Source organism: Prinia subflava, chromosome Z (genome assembly GCF_021018805.1).
Source record: "Prinia subflava isolate CZ2003 ecotype Zambia chromosome Z, Cam_Psub_1.2, whole genome shotgun sequence".
Lineage (NCBI taxonomy): Eukaryota > Metazoa > Chordata > Aves > Passeriformes > Cisticolidae > Prinia > Prinia subflava.
In genome coordinates, this window is record NC_086283.1 from 52,940,764 (window position 1) to 52,965,074 (window position 24,311).

Sequence of the window (24,311 nt, forward strand, 5' to 3'; positions counted from 1 at the left end):
GATTCTTGTGGGTCATATTCTTTTCTCCTATGGTCATTTTCCTTTTAGTAAATTTTCACAAGTTTTTTCTTGGCTTTCCCCCAAAATTTTCTTCTTCAGCTTAGTGGGTTGGGTTGTGGTTTTTTGTATGAGAAGCAAGTTACATTTGCTTTGTAATTTTTCTTAAATTACTATGAACACATCCTATGGCTGAAAACTTTCTGTTTCAAGTACATTATATACATTTTCCCTACAATGAAGAACAGATATGCACACATACTATGTATGCCTTGTATGTGTAGAACTGCATGTGGAATTGCGACAGATTTTTCAAAATTTCTAACATCCACAATGGCCAATGGATGTCAATGAAGTCAAGAGTTTCTCAGAAAAATATTTCTTATGTTCTACAGATATCAGCAGGTTATTGATATATAATAATATCTGATAAAGAATAAAATATAAAAAATATGCACAGATAATAGTGCAGAGGTGCAATTTAGGCTTCCAGGGAGCACTGTCCTATTATCTCTTCTCTTATATGTATTGATGTCCCAAACATGCGAGTGCGATTTTTTGAAAGACAGGTGTCTGCCAAGGAAGGTGGGAACCTCCCTTGGAATGGAGAATATGACCTTTCCATCCCTCCAAGTTTTGATAACTTTGAAATTAAGGGGCCTTCAGGCAAAAGTATTTGAAAAGTAATAACCATTTGTGAGAGTTGGGGCCCGAGGGTCCCTGGTTTTGCCTCACGACCTTCGTCAAGGTACTCTGTCAAGAAAGGGACTGTGTGCAAGGGGCTCGGGCCTAAGCCATAGTGTGCATGTGTACCAAGCACTGAACTGCAGGTGTGTCCACCGGACCAGAGCTGGTTCCCATGGGAACTTGTACGAAGACAATGGACGGCTGGACAGCCTGTGCTTACCTGCGGCCAGGCCCAGACCTGCTTGTCCCAGACCTGCCTGATCTGAATGGTTGCACCTGATTCCCAGAGCAACGGGGCTCCTCACAATGACTCTTGGGTGCTCCCCCCACGTTGGCCAGGTGCCCCCCACTTTTGCCTGTGTTGGCCAGGTGCCCCCAGCTTCTGAAATGGCTATAAAACCTTCCCCCTGTGACTCACACTTCGAGATCTCCCCACGGACAAAAGACGGATCCATTGGCCAGACGCCACGCCACGAGGACGTCGCTCTGCCGTTGGTAGCTATATTCCCCTGCCCCCCTTTCCTTGGTCTGTATCCTATTTTTCCTTTCTCATTCCCTCTATTGCAAGTGTTGTTGGCACTCAATAAAGGTGCATTTGTTGTATGATTAAACTATTGTCCCCTCGAGTACTTTTTGCACTCTGAGATCACAGGAACCTATCACGATTCCTGCTTGGATCATGACACCATTCTTTACTAGTGGTAGGCTAGTATAGTCCAGCAGGCAGGGGATGCAGGGCTATAGTGTTGCAGAGTAAAGTCAGAGCAGTGGCAAAGGAACAGCAAGGGGCTGGGCAGTGGCAGCCTGGCTCCCGAACGCGGAAGAGAGGCTCCCGTGGCAGGGAGGGAAGAGGCTTTGGGATGCCAGAGTTTCCCCTGAGACACTCCAGCAGATGGCAAAGGGTCCCCTATTTGGTGAGGCTGGGTGTTAATGAGATCCCAGTGCAATGGCCGCTTTTACCAGCAGAGCTCCACTCATGGTAGAAGACAGCAGGAGATGGAACCCTGCAGTGATGGTGAATTCTCTCCCACTGTGCCACAGCCTCTCTCCCCTCCCAATGCTGAGAGTACAAGAGAGCCAGGAGCTGCACCCAAGCCCTTTTCCCCAGCCCGATTCTCCTGGTATCTCTTCCCTTCCCAGAGAAACCCCCAGGTAAAGAAAGAGTGGCCAGCTGGATCCCTCCCTTCCACTGCGGCCACTTCTCCTATCTCTCCTAAGTACCCGGTCGCTATTGTCTCCTAGCAACACGTATGGGAGAAAATTCCCTGAAAGAAACAAAGGAAGAATCCTAAACCCCAACACAGGGCTTTCTACTTGAGGACTTTGTGGCAATTCTGATGAATGTTCTGTCTGTAAGAAAACTTTTATTTGATGTATGTGGCAGTATCAATCATAACTACATAACTACAAAACTTATAAAAGAGTTAAAGAATGGACTAAGCATGTTATTAACAATGACATGCAAATTTATGATGTGTGTGACTTAGCTTTCTAGACTAATAATTAAATTTGATTTTTTAAAATAACACTCCAAAGGATATCAGAACTTAAACAGGTCTCTTTTTCATAGGTATGAATGAATGTGTATATGTATGTGTGTATATATATATATACACAAACTATAGACACTAATTTTGTGGCAATATCTTCTTTTCCTCTTTCTTCTTTATTTCTGTTGACTGTTTTATTGCAAGAAGTACATGTTGTGATAGTTATTAGGAGAAATACAGTGAGAAACATTGATACCTGCCAAGATTCTATCCATCATATGCTGTGAATAGGCAGGATCACTCTACTGATGTAATCAAACATCACTAGAAAATATTTATGTGCCTGATTCTGTTGTACTCAGTTGTGTCAATCAGAGATCCTCATATTAAAAGAATTAACTGTCTCAGTTGCTCTTGAGAGACCACTAATAATTAGAACAGGTTGTTTTATTGATTTTTTTTTTTAGATTTTCCAAAGGACATGTTATTAAAAGCCCAACTCTAGTTTTACTGAAGTTAATGGAAGAGAGTTCTGATTTGAAAGGTAGTAGGCTGAATCCTAAACCAGCTTCACTTTACAGCTCTAAGACCTGTTTTTTTGGTTTTGTTGGGGTTTTTTTCTGTAGCTAGGGAAAAATCATTCAATCAACTGTAAATATTGATGCTGCTTTTATAAAAGGTCTACTGTAACAATTGGAATCTTCTGACCAGTTAGCAAATCACAATTCCATTCGTGCCCAATAGTTGGTCATCAGACTGAAAATTCCTCCCCCTGCCTTAACACTAGCCCTGCTTAATTTTTGTGTTTATATTGTGCTGCTTATGACTGAATAAAAAGGTACAGACTCTTCACCATATATGTTTGTCAGATCATGAACCACACATTATTACTATGTATGTGCCAAATGACATATACTGAGGTGACCATCAGTTTATACCTCAGTTCTTCTTTTCCATTTTTGATACATGAAATTTAATCCTACCTACCTTTTTTCAAAATAGCTGTGTGTAAAATGTAGAAAATATTTGCAGCTTTCCTTGTTTTTAAGCTCTTTCACTATGTTGCACAGTATATGTTTACACACGTATAAAAAATACACACAACCATCAGTGTGTATGTAAAATAAACAATAAGAAGGAAAATTCTTTGCTGTTATGCTAGATTGCTGTATGCCTAAGTATGTCTATTTCAGTAATACAAATACTATCCTATACTCAGGGAGTACAGTGTTATTAGAAATCACAACACAATAAATTGCCTGTTTGCTGAAGAAGAGCTATGACATAAAGCATTTCATTTATTAAAAAAAAAAAATGAAATAGGAAGTTATAAAGACAAGAATATCCATGAAGAAAAGTCCTAAAGAAACGATCTCTTAAAAAAGAAGTTAACAACATTAGACTGAGATTGCAGCTGTGGCAGGTAGAGTGCTCCATAATTGCTGCCTAAGTTTCCAATTCAGATACAAGTTTCAGTTTGTAGCTGTTGAATAATAACAGAGAAGGGTAAATGTTGTTGGTTTTTCTTATCTAGTGACTGAATTGAAGTGCTCTGTAATCACTAGGTTACACATCCTCAGTTACTGCAAACAACAAAGCTACACTGACAGAAGAATTACACCATATCATTAGCAAAAGATGTAGGTCATATTGAATCACAAAATTAATAACGCTTGCAAATTTATACCATGTAGATTTATATAAACATGATTTTACACAAATTCAGATTTTTATGAAAGCTATTGACATGAAGAGATTATGAAAAACGAAGACTATCTGACAACACAGTGGAGTCGTATATATTCTCATGAATTTCTAACTAGTTTACAAACATGAAAATTAAGTGGGGTTAAGAAGTTATGTTGTCCTTAGCTGAAAAAATCTTTAATCTAGTTCCTGGCATGATCTAATTTGGCATTTGATAAAATATAGAAAAAAAATCTTGCATTTCTCTTCATAGCCAAAACCAGTAAAACAGATGGTTATTAATGGTGTTTTTATCTCTACCCTGATTTTTTTTCTATAATTCCATAATACTGGAATAAAAATTCATTTTAAGATCTTCTAATTCCTATATGTCACTTTCAAATGTACAAACAGATGTAGTGGAACTGAAATGACTGCACCCTCTATGAAGACATTTTCTCTGAAATGTGCTCAAATATAGGTGGTCAAGATATTGGAGCACACAAGCTATTCAAGTCTAACATGAATAAACCTAATACAGGTTGAATAAATTCTGAAGAAAATTGTGCATGTCCATACCTAGGTTTCTCTATAAATAGCTGATCTTGTGACAGTCATTTTAATTAATTAGAACAAATAATTGCTTTTATATAGGACAGTTAATAGGAGGGCAGAAATTCCATACTTAAAATAGCAAGCATCTTCCTCTGAATATTTTCAAATCTATATCTGTGATTTTTGTGTATTTTTTAAACAAATGTCTTCATCTGTCTCACATTATCAAGAATAGCTTTTATGAAACACAAGTTTTACTTTCACATGCTTTTGTTGTTGAAACACCTGTACTTTGAGGTATTTGTGTTAGTGATTGGTTTGTCTCCTGTCACTAATTGTTGTAGACTACTTTCTTGGAGCCACTACATTAGCAGTCTGACAGGATATACAAGATGTTCACTGTAGTGGTAACACATCATTAGGTGCGGGAAAAAAGATGATGGTAGCAGATGGAAAATTAAATCAGTCACTTATTTTCTTACTTAATAAATAAAAATATAAACTGAAATTAAATAATTACCTTTTTGGGAGGTTGACTCTAGTCTATGTTTGACCCAACATGTACAAGTGTTGACTCAAGATCATCACTCCCTGAAGATCACTTTGGATCTTCCACTATTTTATATATATATATAAATTTATATATTTATTTTAATTTAAACTATTTATTTATATATATAAATGGAGGCTTATTCCTTCATTTGAATTTGAAGAGAATGAGTGATCCACACATACGGCTGTGATGTATTTTCAAAAAAAAGGTACTGCATATTTAATTTCATTTCCCTGCAAAGAGAGTGACAAGTACAAACTTCAAGCCAGACAGCAGGCAGGTACTCTTCACAAATTAGCAGAGTGTGTTCACAAAGATTTTTCAAGTTACAGCTAAGAATCAGATACGTCAAATAATGTTTTTACTACAGAGTGTTTATTTTCCAGCATGTCATAGGCTATGAATTTGTCTAAATAATTTTATGTGCTGTCAGTTTATGTGCTGGTACAACACACACATATACTATACTTCTGTATAGTAGACAGAAACTCTTTTTTCATCATCTTTACTCTTTGTCTTACTGAAGAAAAACTTTCTTCTATTTACTGAGAACTGAATCACAAACAAAAGATGACAGCTGACCTGGTAGGTCACATACTCATTTCCAGTTATAAAAGACAATCATGGAGATGCCAAAGTTATCTCTTCGTTAAGCTAAGGGTCAGTAATCTCTGAATACATGCTACCCACTCTCCTACTTTTCCCTGCTGTATGATATCAATAAGATGGCTACTGCCCCAGGAATTTTACATCCTCTAAAGGACTACATAATGCTAATAAGGTAAAAAAAAACAAACCAAAATAAAACAAAATAACAAACAAAACCAAAAATAAAAGTAAAAAAAAAAAAAGCAACCACACACCAAGACAAATCAAACCATAAAAAAAAAAGGTGTAATACATAATCTCAAAGGGATGGAAAACTTCCATGATCCTCTTACTCTGACCTCCATGGACTGGAGTATGTCCCAGACCAGGTACGTGTATAAAGTGAAGGAATTTCAAGAAGCTCATTACAACAGATGAAATTAAAACCTGCAAGAACCTTTGGATGCAGCAAAGATTGAGTTCATTCCAGCTTCATAACTCACATTTCATTCATTTCATAACTCTGCTACAGAAAGAGATTAGGGCAACTAAACACTAGGAGCTGACATAGAGATCCTCCCAATCTGCCTGCATAATGCTGCAGTATCTGTGACAGCTGCTAAAGGGTATGTACAGAAGCATGCTTAGCAACCACTGCACAACAGATCACTCCAAAATTCTACCTCTGAGAAAACATGAATTTCCAGTTCAGATAGAGGCTTCATTTTATAGGTGTTGAACAGTAACACAGAACATGGCAGGACTAAAAAGATCAGACCATGAGTAAATCATCACTCTGTCTATCAGGCAATTAATTTGAAACAAATTAATAAAGGCAAAAATAAATTGCAAGATATGCTTTTAATTAGAGGAATTTTTATCAAATCCCTTAAGAATCTTCTACCAAATAGTTCCTGCTTAAGTGAGTACTCCTCCTACAAAATCATAATTCCCAGAAAATGTTAACAGCAAAGTTCAGTAGAAAGGGGAAAATATCTATTGAAGCCATAACAAAATGTGATCATGAAGTTCTATGCCAAATTACAATGCAGCACATCAATCAAAACCTATTTTGATAATTTGCTTAGAACAGCAAACATGTTAAATTTTATTGCTGAAAGTCCCCTATAAAGAATGGGGAATGGAGGGACAGAGCAGGTGTATGCATATTAAATAACAGTGAAAGGCATCTGGCAGCAATCCACACCAGTAAATGAGAGCATGTAAAGTCAGTTATTTTCACATGCGTTAGCAAAAAATAATATTTCCTCAGAAAAGGAAATATATTTTTTTTTACCCCAGTCTATTGTGGTGTCTTAGCACAAAGGAAACCACGAAAAAAATTGTTACAGACATTTTCCATGCAGTCTTGTGGAGGGGAGACTTCCAGTGTAGTGGTTTTTTTACCAGTACTATCTAGCCTTTGTAATGCTTCACACATAAACTGCATACAGATGCTCACTTGTAAGACACCTAGATCTGGAGATGCCTAGATTTGGAAATAGCTTATGAAGGTGCAGGAATGTTCTTCCTGACATAGCACAAATGTTGAAAATGCATAGCACAAATGTGCCTGTGTGGGCCTGACAGCTGATTGCCCTGGGGCTGCGCTCTCCACTCACAAGGTGTTAAGCTTGTGCTCTGTGAATTTATTCTCCCCCAGCCCAAGTTGTTACTTAATCTTCATCAAGAGCAATGTAGGGTCTCTGCCAGGGCCTCATTCAGGGTGTGGTGGTCTTCTCTGCTGCATTTTTAATACAGTTTTGCTCTTAAAGGCAAAAGTTCTTCATGAAGATGTTTAAGTCATAAACCATAATATTTCAGTTTCTGACCCCTGCCCAGGCACAAATGGACAATTGATGAAATACATCATGTGGGAGCACAAACAGAAACATTTCTGAACCTATGATATTATACATTTTAAATCATATATTAATTAAAAAATCTTTGACCTGATAGTTTTTCTCTTTGGGGACTCATGTACTGGCATGCCTAAGAAGAGCTGGTAAAGAAAATTAAATTTCCAGAAAGTGAAAATAAGTGCTACAAAACAAAAGGAAAGTTGATATTTCATTAGTTACTACTATATGGCAAAACTGTTAGATTTATGTCAGATTCCTAGAAAAAGACTTTTAGTATCAGGAAAAAAGGTATCTCAAGGCAGTCACATCATTCATCATGTAAAAAATAAACTGTCTCTCTAATCTTCATATTTCTGTCATTTTTCATGAGATGATCTAAGGATTTTTGTGTTTTCTAAATTTATATAATATCTTTCAGCATTATGTTTGAAACATTATTCTTCTTCCCAAAAGCATGATTAAAAGATACTCTATCTATGTGGTTCTATTCAGATTTAGCATGATAAAAACTGGTTTTACTCAATACTCAGTTTGATGGTCACTGGCATGAGTTGATTTGGGGCACCAAGGTTGGAAGTAGCCTGGGCTGCAATGACCATGCACTGTGGAGTTTTCAGTTCTGAGGAATATGAGTCAGATAAGGAGTTGGGTTAGGTCTCTAAGCTTTATGAAAGCAGACTTCCAGCTCTTAAGGGAGATAGACAGTAGGACCCCCTGGAAGACTTCCCTCAGAGACAAAGGAGCAAAACAGAGCTGGAAGATCTTTAAGGAAGTCTTCCATAAAGTGCAAGAGCTAGTGATTCCCAGGAACAAGAAACTGGGCAAGGAAGGCAAGAGATGAAGTCTGGCTATGTAGAGATGGAGTGAGGAAAGCCAAGATGAAACCCAAACTGAACTTGGCAAGGTGTACAAAGGGTAACAGGAAGGCCTTATAGGTACTTTGGCATATTAAAGTGTCCAGATCTGGAAGAACGATACCTAAGTATCCTTAGTTTCCTGTCAGACCTAGAAAGTTGTAGCCAAATTAAAATACAGAAAAGAAAAATAAAAAAGGTATTCTCCCCCTGACAAAGAACAGTAAACTGATAAAAATGAATGAGGGCGAGGACAAAGTACTCAATAACTTGGACTCAGTGTTCAAGGAACTTCTATTCCTGTGTCTCCCTGGGGGATGGACAGAAAGATGGGTACTGGGGAACAAAGCTCCCTCCCACGCAAAGATCAGATTTGTTCCCCAGTCACCTGAGGGACGTGAATGTGCATAATAGTACAGGACCCAGTGAGATGCACCAGGGTTCTGAGGGCATTGGCTGAGTAGTTGCAAAGCCACTCTCTGCATTTGAAAATTTATGGCAGTAGGCTGAAGTCCAGGTGACTGGAAAAAAAGAAATATTGTACCCATCTTTAAGAAGGGTAGAAAGATAGACCCTGAAAATTAGCAAGCTGTCAGCCTCACCTCTGTGCTTGGGAAGCTCGAAGAACAGATCCTCCTACAAGCTACGTTAAGGCACAAGAAGGACAATGCAGTGATTCAGGACAGTCAGCAAGCATAGCTTCACCAAAGGAAAGTCCTTCCTGACCAGCCCAGTGATCATTTATAATGGAGTGACTCCATCAGTGGACCAGGGAAAGGCTACACATGTAATTTATCTGTCATTTATCCTGTAATTTCCAGGACTTATGTAAAACCTTTGACACCATCCCCCACAACACTGAATTAGAGATAAAGATGGATTCAGTGGATGGACTGTTAGACAGACAAGGAAGTGGTTGGATGGTTGCATTCAGAGGGTAGTGATCAACATCTAAGTGCAAGGTGCTGCTCAAGAGTTGAGGTAACCACTGGTATCAACACAGTCTGGGGGATGAAAAGAGCAAGAGCTGCCATGCCAAAAAGGACTTGAAGATGCTGGTGGATAAGAGGCTGGACATGAGCTGGCAAAGTGCACTGGCCAGTCATACCTGGGGCTTCTCTGTCTCTTGCTGAATTTTCATTCACTGCATTTCTCTAATGGATTGAAGGATGTGACTCCAACAGTCTATTTCTTTCTCACACTCCCTGATAATCCTCAGGCTCTCTCTTTTCTCTTAAAGTTTAGCCACTAGGCTGAGCAGATCATCCGCCTAAGTCACACTGCACACAGGTGTCATCTGGGCTGTACATCTGTATTAATGCCAGGCTCAAGCAGTCCCTGCCTGCAGCTGAAGACTTGGACACCTTCATTCTTCTGAGGGAGCTCCATGCTACTGCTAGCACTGGCTTTTGATCGTGTGGAAATCATTACTCAGTCTGTTCTGGCAGGGAAAGCAAAAACCTCCGGGTGTGTTTGTCTCAGGAGCCAGGAGAGCGGTTGCAGCCTCTTAGGTGAACTGTCCTGCAAAGTGCTGTACCATGGGCTTCAGACACACACTCTGGGTTTGTCACACTCCCTGAAGATGTTCAAATGTCCCACAAGAGCTTCCAGGTCTGAACAGAGCTCTGGACTGCTGCATGGGTGTCCCTGAGCAAACTAATTCTCATTCCCAGACTTAACCTTTGTCAGCACTGCTAATTCTGCTGCCACTGCCGCTCCACTGGCTGGGTAGGTTGCTCTCCAGTGATTTCATTATTACAGAAAAACTGAGAAAGTTTTAGTGTTGAAACAAACCAGTATGGGAAGAAGACAAACCAGTTAGCTTAACCAAGTATTTTGCATTGGGTCTTCAGGAATTACAGTTGTAAAAACAAGATGACATATGTCCTGTTTCTTAGTTTCTTGCACCTTATGTAGCTTCAACAAAATAATGGGAAAACAAATGGGATAGATAGGATGTATCAGGATGTACAGCACTCCTTTGGCTTATTCAAGTGTCCAGATCTGGAAGAACGATACCTAAGTATCCTCAGTTTCCTGTCAGACCTAGAAAGCTGTAGCCAAATTAAAATACTCACCTTAAAATACAAATTTTGTTGCTGCCTTGAAATGTTTCACACATAATTGGGGACATTTTCATTTTAAGTGAAATTTAATGCAGAAATTTGCCCACTTGTCCTATTCAAACAAACACACATCACAGATATTTTTTCTTTTATGTACCATATATGACAAAAGCCACATCTTCACCTATTTTTAAAACCTATTTTTTTAAACTTATCACTTACATGTTAGTTTGAAAGTGTAGATGAAGTGTTTGCCATGACTTAAACCCTTTTTTATTCTCAGTGAAAATGTTTCTTCTGAATCCTCTTTAAATTCTAATGTTTATTGACAATGTTATGTAGTATCAATTAACAATTTTATAGTAATTATAATATGAATTTTTTCTTGTTTAATGACTACATTTCCCTAAATTTAAATTTATTACAAGCTAACTCAACTAATAGTGGAAACTTTAACTACTAATGAATATTTTATGTATTACAAATAATTAATATGGATATAATTTAGAAAGCCAGTCTTATCTTCATTAATGTCTTACAGAGAATCTTTCCAGAAACTTTTTACAATGCAGAATTGAATTATTAGCATAAAGATGCATTTTTAAAGGTAGAAAATTTCTAGAAAAATTAACCAAAAATGATCAAATTTTATGTTATTTCTTCTTAATAGCTAGCTATGTGATTTGAAGCCTGTCCAGGGCTTTATTTGTCCTTGAAAGTTCACTTAGTTCTCAGAAAAGAGAGAATACAGTAATCTTGCCCTTTTACTACTGTACAACTAACTTTATGCACTTACAAAATGCAAAGCAAGAAATTTAAATAATGACAAAGACTGTGAGTCTGTAATAACCTCTCATATTCAGGTGACCTTCTTTGTTTTAAAACACTCCAGTCTCTTCTACATTCTCTCTGTTCAGAAAAAAAAAAAACAACCAACCAACAAAAAAAAAAAAAAAAAAAACAAAAAACAAAAAAAAAAAAAAAAAAAAAAAAAAAAAAAAAAAAAAACAAAAAAAAAAACCAACCCAAAAAAACCAATTCTTGAAAGATTAGTCAATATTTCCAAGGGGATTTATGAAAGAGATCATTGCTGTTGTGTTGCGTTTGCATGGCCAAGTTTTGGTAGCAGGGTCTGCAGGAGTGGCTTCTATGAGAAGTTGCTGGAAGCTTCCTCCGTGTCTGGCAGAGCCAGTCCTAGCAGCTCCAAAGATGGATGTGCCACTGGTCATGAGTGGAGGTCATTCCATTTAGGAATGATGGTAACACTCCTGATAGTATATTTAAGAAGAGAAATAACCAAGTTATTGCACAGTTGTAATTGAGGCTAAAGAAGAGCACAATGAGACCATGCAAGAGGAACAACTCAGGACAAGGTCAGTCGAGAAGGAGAGGGAGGAGGTGCTCCAGGTGCTTGAGCTGGGGTTCCCCTATAGCCAGTGGTGCAGATCATGGTGAAGCATGTCCCTGTAGCCCATGGAGGACAGCAGGGATGATGAGATCAGCCCACAGCCCACAGAGGAGCCCACGCCAGAGTGGATGGATGCCTGAGAGGAGGCTGTGAGGCCATCAAAGTCCATGGAGAGAGGAGCCCAGCTGGAACAGCCTGTTCTTGAAGAACTCTGGCCCATGGAAGACTGACCCACACTACAAGAGTCTGGGAAGAGCTGTTGCCAAGGGATGGACTCACGCTGCAGCAGTTCACTTGAAGCTGTTGCTCATGAGATAGACTCACATTAGACAAGTTCACAACACAGTGTCTGGTGGGAGGGACCCACACTGAAACAGGGAAAGGACTCCCTGCTCTGAGCAGTGGTAGAAACAAATGGCAACAACTCTCATTCCCTGTCTTCCTGCTTAAGTGGGGGAGGAGGTAGAGCTGGGAAAGAGATACAGTGGGGTGTAAGGTGTTCTGAGCATGTTATTGTACTTCTCATTATCCTGCTCTCATTTTGTTAGTAATAAATTCAGTTAATATCTCTAATTTGAGCCTGTTTTGCCCATGATGTTATTTGGTGAGTGGTCTCTCCTGATCATCATCTCAACTCCTTTGTTATATTTTCTCTCCCTGAACAGCTGCAGAGGAGAGCGGTAAAAAGGCTTTGGTGGGTGCCTGGTATCCAGCCAAAATCAACATACCACATATTTTTGAAAAATAATTAAACCTATTATTATAGCACCTCTGAAAGACAAAACCTAGATTAGATTTGGGTAGAAAAGTCCAAAATGGTCTGTTCACAGCAGCAAAGAGTTCAACAGTACAGCAGAATAAATATAAGGACTTTCAGCTGAGCCATGTGTTGCTCAGGCAGAAGAGCAGCAGTTACACAAATATTTTAGTCTAATCACATTTTTCAAAGGAAAGTTGTTATATGGATGTAAACTTCCAGTATATGGGTAATTCTACAACTGCCAATGAAAGTAAAACATGAAAATTGGAAAAATGTTGAAAGGATACATCATCACTATATATCTTCAACATGATCAAAAGCAGTGCTTTGTGAAGTTTGGTTCCTAAAACTACTCAGAATGACAGAGAAATGATTGAGGCAAACAACAAGAAACTTCATAAAAGTGAGGCACAAAATTACTAAGATGACATTTGGATGAACTCTGTATAGAAAAGAAGCAGTCACAACTTTTCTCTTGAAATAAAATTGATATTGATGATTGTCCTAATTTCACTGAAAATCCTTTAACTGTCCAAAATGCAAAACATACACAACCTGATTTCTTGTCATCTGACAAGAATGTGTTTAGGAATTTTGTCTTTTCTTTTTTTACAGGAATCTGTAGGACAGTCTTCATGGCATAGAATTTTGGTAGTAGTTCTATCAGAAAATGTGAGTGAAATGGCAAACTGTGGGACACTTAATATTCATGCAGAAATAGTATTGAGCGAAACACTATGGAAAACCTTCTAATTCTGAAATTCTAGACTTGCTCAACACCATCAAAGCAAAGAATAATTCACAAGGTATGATGAAGTACTAATAAAGTGATAAATTATAGTAAAATTATTAAACTTTGCTATGGTATTGAAAACAGAAACTGCTAAAACCCACATATTTAATGTACACCAGGAAAACATCAAATTCCAAGGAAAATTGGAGCTTATGTCTAAATAATAATAAACCAGTGTCCAGTGTGATTCCGTACATTGTAAAATAAGAAAGCAATTTTGATAAATAATGAGATGTATCCAATTTCTGCAGAATATTTTAGGGCCACCAATAAGCATACTTAAAGAAGAACAACAGCAAATGCATGAGGTACTTACATACATTTTAAACTGGCAGTTAAGAGAACAGCACAGATGAAATGAAAATCAACTGTAAAACATATTTGATCAGAAAGAAAAAGCCAAACAGAGCCTGGCTGCCAGGCTCTCTTTCCTTCTGTTCCTTCACACTTGCAGCTCAGAAGATTGCTTTGGAAGTACATTTTTCAATGTTCACCTTTCAACACATAGGATGTTGAAAAGAACCAGGAATTGGATGCGCATATGATTCAAAGGGGAAATACTGCACAACTAGCACTTTGAAGAGACATTGAGTTTGACACTGATTCAACAGCCTCCAGGCTTTATTTATAATGCAAAAGATATTTTAGGAATATTCTTCTCTATACTCAGCATGTTACCCTCCATCTCCCAAGGTTGTTCTTCACCAACCAAGGTCTTATTCTCATCTTCCAGCTGAAGATTTATCTAACTGTTACTCTCCCAGTCTCCTGCCATTTCCACCTTCCATTCATAGCTGTGGAAATGCATGCCCTTGCTTTGGTAATGCTTATCACTTTCTCTTCTCCTTTCTATCTGATAGCCAACTCTGTCTACATAGAAAGAGATACATCTATATATTTTTCATACCTATAAAGACACAATTCAATAATTTATGCCAACATAATATGGATACACTTGGGGATTTTTATATTTATGCAAATTTTTGTCAGATATCCTAATTTAAATTATAACTTTTTTATGAAAAGTCTGACATTGTTTTGTAAACTGTTGTCTGCTCCTGTTGTACTGCACTCCTAAATCTTGCAAATGCTGTATGCTACATAAAACTCTACAGGTAAAAACTGATGCTTTGACTATTTTGTGACTTCATGTATTCACCAAGTAAAATAACTTCTTTTTTGTCTCTTCCTTTCTCAAAGATTTCACTATTTTGCCACTGTAGAAGTACCTGATACACAAATGGCATAACAGTGATATTCAAGATGTTCAAGAACAAAGATTCTTCACACTTGCACTTCTTCAAAACACAACAGCTGAGGAAAAGGTTTCAGAAATTCCCCCCATAGTATTTTTCAAAAATGAGATTAAGCCATCAGTTATTCCAAAGTAATACTAGGAATAGATGGTCTTGTGTTCGGTGTGATTTTATTTCAAAGGTAGTAATTTCCTGTAATATTTTTGATGTGAGAAGATTGATTTAAAATAATTGATTTTCTGACACTTTTTCAAATGACAAAGTCAGAATAAAGCATATTTCTGCACTGTACATCTGATATTATGACTTCTTCTCTTTCGGTGTATTCATTTAAAAAAAAAAAAGGTAAATGTACAATGAGATGCACTTTTATTTTTGTTGACACAACTTACAAAAGTTATTTAATGCTTGGTTTAGCATTATATCAGTACTTAAAAATGCCTTAAGACTTATAATCATAGAGTGGTTTGAGATGGAATGGATCATCACGGATCATCTAATTGCAACTCCTCTGTCATGGACACAGGCATTTTGCACTAATTATGTTTGCACCAAGGTCCTTCCAATCTGAATTTGAACACTTTCAATGATGCAGTCCATAATGTCTCTGGGCAACCTGCTCCTGTGCCTCACATGCCATAGAATTTTTTTCTATTTATTTCTATACTTATTCTATATATTTCTATTTTCTAATAATAGAAAACATCTTCCTTATGCACAAGCTAAATCTAAATCGCTTGTCTTACCACTGGTAAAGAGTGTTCTGGTTCTGGTGATTCTAGTAAAGTCTTCATCTTTTTTCCAAGACACCTTACCTATTGGAACACTGCAATAAATTCTCCCTAGGCTACTTTTGTTGAGTCTGAACAATCCCAATTTTCTCAGCTACTCTTCACAGAAGAGCTGTTGCAGCCCTGTGATCATTTTTGTGACCCTTCTCTGGGCCCACTCAAACAGGTTCATGGCTTTATTGTGCTGGGAAACCCAGATGTGGATGCCAGACTTCCTGTGGGATCTCACAAGAATGGAATAAAGGGGCAAATCCCCTCCCTCACTGTGCTGCTCATGCTTCTTTTGACGCAGGTCAGGAGTCTCGTGTCCAATTTTTCATGCACTAGTATCCCCAAGTTCTTGTCTGCAGGGCTGTCCTCAATAAAGTCATCCCTCAGTTTATATTGATGAATCAATTATATAAGTTTTATAATTCCCAAAATTGGCCTACCATAATACAAAATGTAATATTTATACAAAATTTTATATAATGATCTAATGTTTAATATTCAAATGTCACTTCCTCTAAGCTCATGAATGTTGCATTCCTAAGGTCAAGAAAGTGAAAAAAAGGGACAGAAGACCTACAGAGGTGAACATGGGACTCCTGTCAAAAGGCATTCTGTTAATTTCTGTGATGTAGTTATGTTGTTTGATGGATGTGATTTTACTAGATCATTCAACCTAGATCATTCAAATCTGACTTACAAACAACCAAAAGAGTTGTTCACAAACATTTCTTTCACACTGAATAAGTAGGGTGTGCAATAGTTCACTCAGCTGGACAAGCTGGATATGCAAGCAATGCAAGATATCAATATCTGTAAATTGAGACAGCAATCCCAAATCAAACCAACCTCCCCTCCAACCCCAAACCTACAGAATCATGGAACTCTACTCTCAGAAAAGACCTCCAGGATTGGTTCTAAACATTAATCTTATCAATGTTGCACTCATTTTAAGACCAGAAGGAAATTAAACTTCAAATAAGCCAGAGCCACACCACTGCCTCTCCTTCCTCACCTGTCCCTTCTGAAGAGCTTGTAGCCATCCACTGCAACACTCCAGTCACAAGAGTCATCCCACAACATTTATGTGATACTTAGTTATTTATGTTTTCCCTAAGGAGAGACAAAAGCAAGATTTCTTTGCACCACAGGAGTATTAGGCAAACCATTCTACCAGTCATCTGGCCTGCAGGTGATATTCCCTGACGTAAATCGTGCTTTCTGAGGTGCCAGCAAATAGATATGTTACCAACTGAATGTAGTCCCATATCAGAAGATCCCCATCCCAGCTGGATGTTCAGAAATATGCAGAACAACTTAACCACCCAATCACTCTGGACCTTTGCAATCATACATGTTCAAGCAGAATAGGTTGAAGACAATAAGAGAGCTATGCCTGATACTGTTAAATTCTGCAGCATGGAGAAATGTTTAAAATAACAACTGGTAACTACTAGAGCAATTTCAAAACCAGTTAAAATGCTTAACTTCAGATGCATAAATTATGTCTGCCAGAGACTCTATATATCTCTTTGTATCTAAACAAAAAGCAGGGTTAAAAACCTAGGAATTGTAAGCTAGAGTGATAGGAAGCTGCATTGTATAACTTACTTAGAAATTAATTTAAAATTATGAAGTCTTCATCCTTGGTTTTGATTTTATTAGATGGAATTGTCACATTTGGTCTCTGTGCCGAACATAAACTCCTTAAATCTTACAGGATGAGAAGAGCACATCAGAGTATCTGTTCAAACTAAATGATTGTTACCACAAATTTCTGATAAATTGTTCAACAAAGAACAATTTATCAGAAAATGTGTCTCATTTTGGGTTTTCCCTCACTTTTTATGGTCTGATTTTGCTCTATGAATTTTATGATAGCTTTACAAACTCAGATCTAAAATTATCATTTGCTCTATCTTCTAGCAGAGTGCTTAGGAACATTTTAGTTTTCATGTTGCACTTATTGTTAAAATAAATTATACTTTTTCAGCTTTCAATAGTTTTAAAGACCTTCAATCTTGTAACCTGTAGCATTCTCCTTCCCAATTAAAATGAGACTAATATTTCATATCCATCCTTTATACAAAACAGAACACAAACAAACAAACAAAAAAAGGCAAACACCAAACAGGCTTGTTAAAATGAACTAGATTTCATTATGGACTACATTCATTCTGGCTGCTGTAGTGATTTTTTTGTTGTTATTAATGAAGACCAAACAGATTGTGGGACATGGCACGTGTTTTGATATAATATGATATAATGTATGCCAAGAATATGTATTAGCCAAGGATACTTGACCTTCACTTCTACAAACTCCTGTTAGAAAAGAAGAAAACAATAATGTCCTCCCAGAACACCATTATACTGATATAACTTTCCCAGCTGAAGCTGGAGAAGAGAGAAATCTGACTTTTCTCTCAGAATCTATATGAAGGATTTCTGGTTCTGTGAACATGCATGATTAGTAATTCCCCTATCTCTCTTTCTGCAGTCTTTAAAACCTCTTTATCTTTACATATATGCTTTATGATGATTTTGAACACAAAGTCATTGGAATATATGTTACTAAGCCCACCGGAATACTTGTTTTTATGAGCTCACACATACACCTTTATGTATAATTACTTTACTGACCTATTTCAGTGGAACTGGAGTAGCTACTGCCTAAGCTGATATATTAAACATAGAAACAAAACACTTTGCACTCAGGAGCAGACTTCTTTCTGAGATGTTAAGCTTTTCACTATTGCTAGCAATGGACCACTAGGGAGAGATAAATCTTCACAGACTTCCTGCAACATATGTGATTCTAAAATTCAGTTCTCAAGGGATAAAAAATTAGGAAACTTACTTAAAAAAAAAAAAAAAAAAAAACTATAAGAATGAAATCTTTAACAATATTAGGAAGACAACCTATAAGTAGCCTACAAATAACACAGGTCAGCGGAATCCACTACAGGGAAAAAAAAAAAAAAACAAAAGAAAGATTAACTCAATATGGCTAAACAGCAGGGCAAGGAAGATTAGAGAATAGAGGCTATGCTTCAGGAGTAAAAAACCTGTTAATAGGGCCAACTCATCAAACTGTAAAACGAACAGAGAATAGAATATTGTTGCGGAAACAGCAAATTTTTTTCTGAGTTAACTGCACAAGAAATCTGGAATATTTGGAAAATTCCAATGATGGCAACCCTTCCCCATGAGAGCTCATATCCATAAGGTGACCATCAAGGGAAGAGACCATTCAGAGATACTGTAATTAATGGTATCTCAACTTCCAATAAGAATTAGCAATAGGCTCAGCAGCTTCTCTTTCAGCTGACATCTGGCAATCTTGATTAATTATATTTTATTTTACCAGATTTATTGCAGAATGGTTGGACTCCAACCATCTTTTCCAACCTAAATGATTCTCTGAGTCTGTGTTAGAATGCCCTTTCTTCTTATAAGGTTATAATGGGCATCATGATGGTAATCTTGTCTGTTGAAAGATGTTGGTTTAAATCATCATCTCTAATGTAAAACTTCCAAAAATCATTAATAAAAGAGTGTTTTCCATGCTTCAGTTGAAGCACCAACAACTCTTAGTTAAAGAGAATTTTCAGCTACCACTGTATTTGCACTAGTGTTTTACATCAACAATTGTGAATCGTATAGGATTATATCTCCAGTAGCTAGGCAATTGCAAGCTCTTCAGTATAACAGGATTTATAACAGGGGGTGGAGGGGGCAGTTTGTCAGAACGTCAGAACAAAACCATTCAAGTCTTTTCTTACTGTGTTCTGGACTTTGCTCATTATACTTCCAATCAGAAAAAATATTTCTGTGCACAACCTATGTCCTGAACTTGGTACCGGAAGGCCCAAGTAGGTTTGAGTGCATGAACTTCACCTAACTATCACAAGCAAAATACACTTACTCTGTTCTATGGGCCTTATTCTGTTCCATGACTAGATATTTCTCCACCTGAGACATGTTCAGAGGGTTTCACCAGGAGGTACTTGAAATAAAGATTAAAATATTTTCCTAATTCTATTGTCTCTCCAACCAAAGAGGCTGTGTAAGGCCCACAAGGGAATCTGCATTAAAAAACTTCATAAGGTAATCTCACATTTTCCTGAAAGTAAAGGCAATGAGAATCCAAACCACAAGTCTTAAAAGTCTCAGTATTGGATAGATGGCACTTAGAACTTTGCAGCTATTTCCTTAAATCCTTGAAACATGGAATCACGTAAAACTAAACCAAAACCCACCAACACCTGACTTAATTATTAACAGAAAACTTTTTCTGATTGGATGCTATGGTATTACACTATGATACGCAACTTCTAACTAGAACTTCCTAGGTTTCCTTACTGTGTCTTTTTTTCTGATACTAGATAGTAAGATGGTTACCCATTAACTAAGTTTTTTGTTGGTGATTTGATGGACCTGCATGTTTTAAGAGAAAGAATGCAAAAGGAAGGAGAAGAGGGAACCACCTAATTAATTTCAAGGATTTTAACAAGTCCTAATCTTATTTGGGATCCACTCCAAGAACCATCTAAAAAATAGAAAGAATTATTGAATTCAGTCATAGCTAAATAAAGGCTTTTAAATATAGATCTTGACACTACTTTAATTATGGATCTTTTCTAGCACCTCCATGCAAAATAACACTTCTGTAAAATGGCTTTGTCAAGAAAACACTTTCTGCTTTTTGATATACAATGACAAGCAACAATTAACATAATTACTCCTGGTTCTCATTATATAATTATGCAATTTATTGTAAAAGTAATTAAAATATTGCAATTTAATAAATTGGAGATGCAAAATATATCTAATTTATATGCATAACTGCACTATATTTTTATTGCCCTTGTAGTTAACTAAATTTTACTATAAATTGCAATAGGTTTACTTGTTCACACAGACTTATTCACAACACTGTCAAATATCTCAAATATTATTTACACTGAGCAATCATACGACTATTTTAGAGAACCTTATATATAACAACTATTTACAATTCCTCCATAAGTTAGTCTGAAAGTTATGTATAAATTAATACAGAATTCCAATACCCACTGTTACATTTAAGCAGTTTCTACACATAAATTATTTGTATTACCTCTCCAAGTTTGGTGTAATTTATGGTTATAAGCTTACCTATTTTGCTGTGTTTCATCTTGTGTGGGATAATTTATATTTCAGTGTATCTATGGTTTTCTTCAAGTGCAATATCTTAGGATATCAACTTCAGAGGTCATAGTATGAAAAAGTTTTAGTTTACCTGGTCTAATCTCTTTGATGACCATTTCTAATAAATTTTAAAATAGTATGATCTTCTGTAAACTAATGCATAGTCCAATTACAAGATTAATTTAGTGGACTCTTGTGTTTGATTCATTAGATTTTAGATTCAATGTCAATTTTTCTTTGATTTATACTTACTGAAATTTCCTAGTTATCCGTCTTGAATGAGGACATATTCAGTCTTTATTTCCTGTAATGAGTTCACTCTCCCAAATGAAAACAGACAACAATTTAACTTATTTAATAAATGTGTAGGATTTTTAAGTATTCTGGACAATGTAATCCACAATTTAGGCAACTAAATCAGTTTTTGACTCTCAGAATTTGCACACTGGTTAGACCACGAATCTATTTTTTTGTATTTCTCATCTGCAATGTATATGATCCGATCTATAAAGAAAAAAAAATTAAAATCCCTTATTGTATTCAGTACTGTGTATAAGTAAAATCTAAGTCTAAGACTGTAAATAGGTCTTGTCTTCATCATCATCCACTCTTCAAATATTTTTGTGCTATTCTCAGATTCAGTTATTCCACATCTACTTCAAACAACTTGATGAAAAAGAAATTTGGAATCAACCTCAGCAAAAATACGTACAGGAAAATTGATATGATTACTTTTTGAGATCTGAATTTGAAATAGAAGAAAAAATATAAACTTAAATTTCTAAGGAAAGGAAAAAACTCCACCTTTGCTGTCTTTATACTGGTCGGTAAGAAATTTTGTTGTTTCTACACTACAAAGACACATGTTGAATTGTAAGATTTTCTCATTGTCAGCTTATGAATTTCCAACTATATATAGTTGGAAGATCTGTATAGGTCAGCATATCTAAATATACTATACAATACAATTTTGGAGTAAGTTATTTTTGTTTAAGTCAAAGTGGAGAACTATACAAATGGCTATAAATAGATAGATATTGATCCATTGCTCTGTACGCTATAAAAATAATGAAAACCAGTACTTTAATTCCTCATATTGTAGCCTGTGACAGTGTTTTACAGTCAGAAATATTGATCTGAATATGAAAATATTCAGTAAAATCAGTTCACATTTTTCCACTTATTTTCCAACTTTATTGTAATATTCTGCATCTTTATCCCTACAGGTACCTCTCTTATTGTTGTCATGACAATGATGTGTTTCAATACAGCAATTATAGAATTAAACCTATACACTGCTTTATTAATCATTTGTTCCATATTGTTAACACAGACTTGTGAAATGGAAATTAAATAGAAAAACAATTAACAAATGTATCTTTTAATGTCATGGTTTAACATAGCTTGGCTTTTAGTTAAAGAGAAAAATCATCAGTTGTGGAAGAAATTCTCTGCGAGGACTGCTAACAGCTACCTTTGGACCCAACAGCTGGCTAGTTTGAATATTGACAACCGACTGAACCACTAAGAAAGCTAAACACGCCTCTCTGAAGACACATATAAAAACAAACAAATTGCAGAGAGGAATCTCTCTCTTGCTTTCTCTGGCTGCTGCTCGGCAGGGATCACATGGCCATCCACAGGCCCAGGAAAAATATTAATTCTTTTACTAAACAGATGAAACTTGCAAACATCAATCCTCTCTCGAGTGAGAGAAAAGGGTGAAGACACGTAGAGAAACAACATGAAGACACCAGGGTCAGCAAAGAAGGAGTCAAATCCCAGATGGGAGGAGAATGAGGAGATGCCTTTAGGATTGTGCTGAAATTTTTTTTTTGCAAGGTGATGGTGATGGACTCTAATACCCTGAAATATCCCTGTAATTCATGAATAAACATGGGGGGGTAGAGTGTTCAAACTGTAGACAAGGCCAAAGGCATCCATGCTGAAGCAAGCAAATGCTGAAGTAGCTGTGATCCAAATGAAAAGCTTAAACAGAGAGATACAAAAGTGATGAAGACCCTTTGCTCCCAGGGAAGAAGAAAACCTCTGTTCCCAGAGATGAAAATGATCTCAGAGATAGATAAAGAGAATCATTTCTTTTGAACAGCTCATCCTTAAAATAGTACCCCATAAGCTGACATGGCTCATGAAGGCAGCTGTGGGAAGGCTGAAAGGCATGGGAAGAACTTTCACACTGCAAATAGATTTTCTTTTCCAAGGCAGCTGATTTGCTGGGACATTGAAGCCACAAAATAATTTTTTCTTGTGGAGAAGTCTCCATGGCATGGCAAGAGAGACTCCTCTCCCTAAACGAACTGATGAAAGACTATTTTAGAGGTGGTAAAGAGACTGAAAGTTCTAGATTTTGTCTATATTGTCAGTGGGAAAGAAAAGAGAGTGTAGGGGGAGAAGTATTCTGAAGGTTTATTCTGATTTCTTCTTATTTTTCTTTTAATTCTGTTAATAAAGTTTTCGTTATACCCTTTAAAGTTTATGCCTGCTTTGCTGTCCTATTAATCTTTGTCTCACAGAAGAAAAAGAGTAAATAATTCTAGTGGGTGTGTTGGCACTTGACCAACACTAATCCCACTATATTTAATTGGTGCATTGGCCGGGAAACTCAGATTGGCAAACCAAAACCATGACACTTAATTAGTGTTTCTGCCTGGTTTTGAACAAAACTGCCACAATGGTATAAACAGCATTCATAGTTCTCAGATTTTATGGAAAAAATATGCTACTGTAAGCTGTAAGGGTGTATTTTTTTTTTTTTTTACTCAGTTTCACCTATGGAAATGACATTATGACAATTTAGTATGAATTATGATGTCATCAACTTATTATCCATATTCCTATGTATCTGAATCATTTTAATACATAAAATTTATAGTAGTTTTTTAGTCACAATTTAAATGTGATTATTCAGTATTGTATGATTTTGTAATGTCAAACTTAATTAACGAGATCCAGCTTCTGTAAAGTCTAGTGACTGATCAATAAAATAACATAATCAAGGGCAAGTCTGCAGCATTGTAATTCTCAAGGCACTTGTACAGGTAGAGATTTATGTATGTGAAAGAAGATAAAAACAATCTTATATTCTCATAGCAGGTTTAGCAAAACTGGAAAGCTAAAGAGGACAAGCTAACAGAGAGACTATTTATGAGAGAGTGACCAGAGCACAGCGCTGTGAACCAAACATCAGACAAGATAGAGCCTCACAGAAATACTTCCAAAATAAAAATATATCTGTGTTTGATTAAAGAATAGGGTTTGTGAAGCTGGGCATGCAAACAATTAAAGGCGTAGGTGGCAAGCAAATACTATCTTATCTGCACAGACTAAACTGATGATCTTATTTGTGGCAGCTGTAAAATTACCTGTTGCTAATGCAGAGGAACTGTCTAGAATGTCAGATCCTTATGTACTCTTCTGATTTGAGTGGCTGGAAAATGGCAAATGCTGAACAAAATCTAAGCATTCTTTAGGTAGAATAAAGATTGTAATGATCACTTTCCACCTCGTTTTCACTGCTCAAAGAAAACGTTGACCTTCAAGAACAATAAAAACGATTGAAAAGCCTTGCTTTTCATGTACTTTCTTGAAATGTCAGAGGTGAAGTAACTGTTTGAGAAACAGAAATTAAATGCAAAATGATTTTTGAAAGCAATAGAAACACAATGAGACTTTACAACTTAAATATCCAATCTACAATGCATTGGAAGTACTAAAACCATGGTGATAAATTCTTCAAACTGATGATACTGCCGATGTATTATATATT

General features: G+C 36.5%; 1 long non-coding RNA gene across 2 annotated transcripts; it reads left to right on the forward strand.

Moving 5' to 3' along the window:
- Positions 1 to 816: 816 nt before the first annotated feature.
- Positions 817 to 23,277, forward strand: LOC134564052 (uncharacterized). 2 transcript variants are annotated; one of them, XR_010083465.1, is made up of 3 exons: positions 817 to 1,179; positions 13,122 to 13,312; positions 21,161 to 23,277. It is a non-coding gene; the product is annotated as an uncharacterized LOC134564052 (long non-coding RNA). The 2 variants fall into 2 exon arrangements; XR_010083464.1 differs by lacking the exon at positions 21,161 to 23,277 and adding an exon at positions 14,500 to 14,833.
- Positions 23,278 to 24,311: the final 1,034 nt, after the last annotated feature.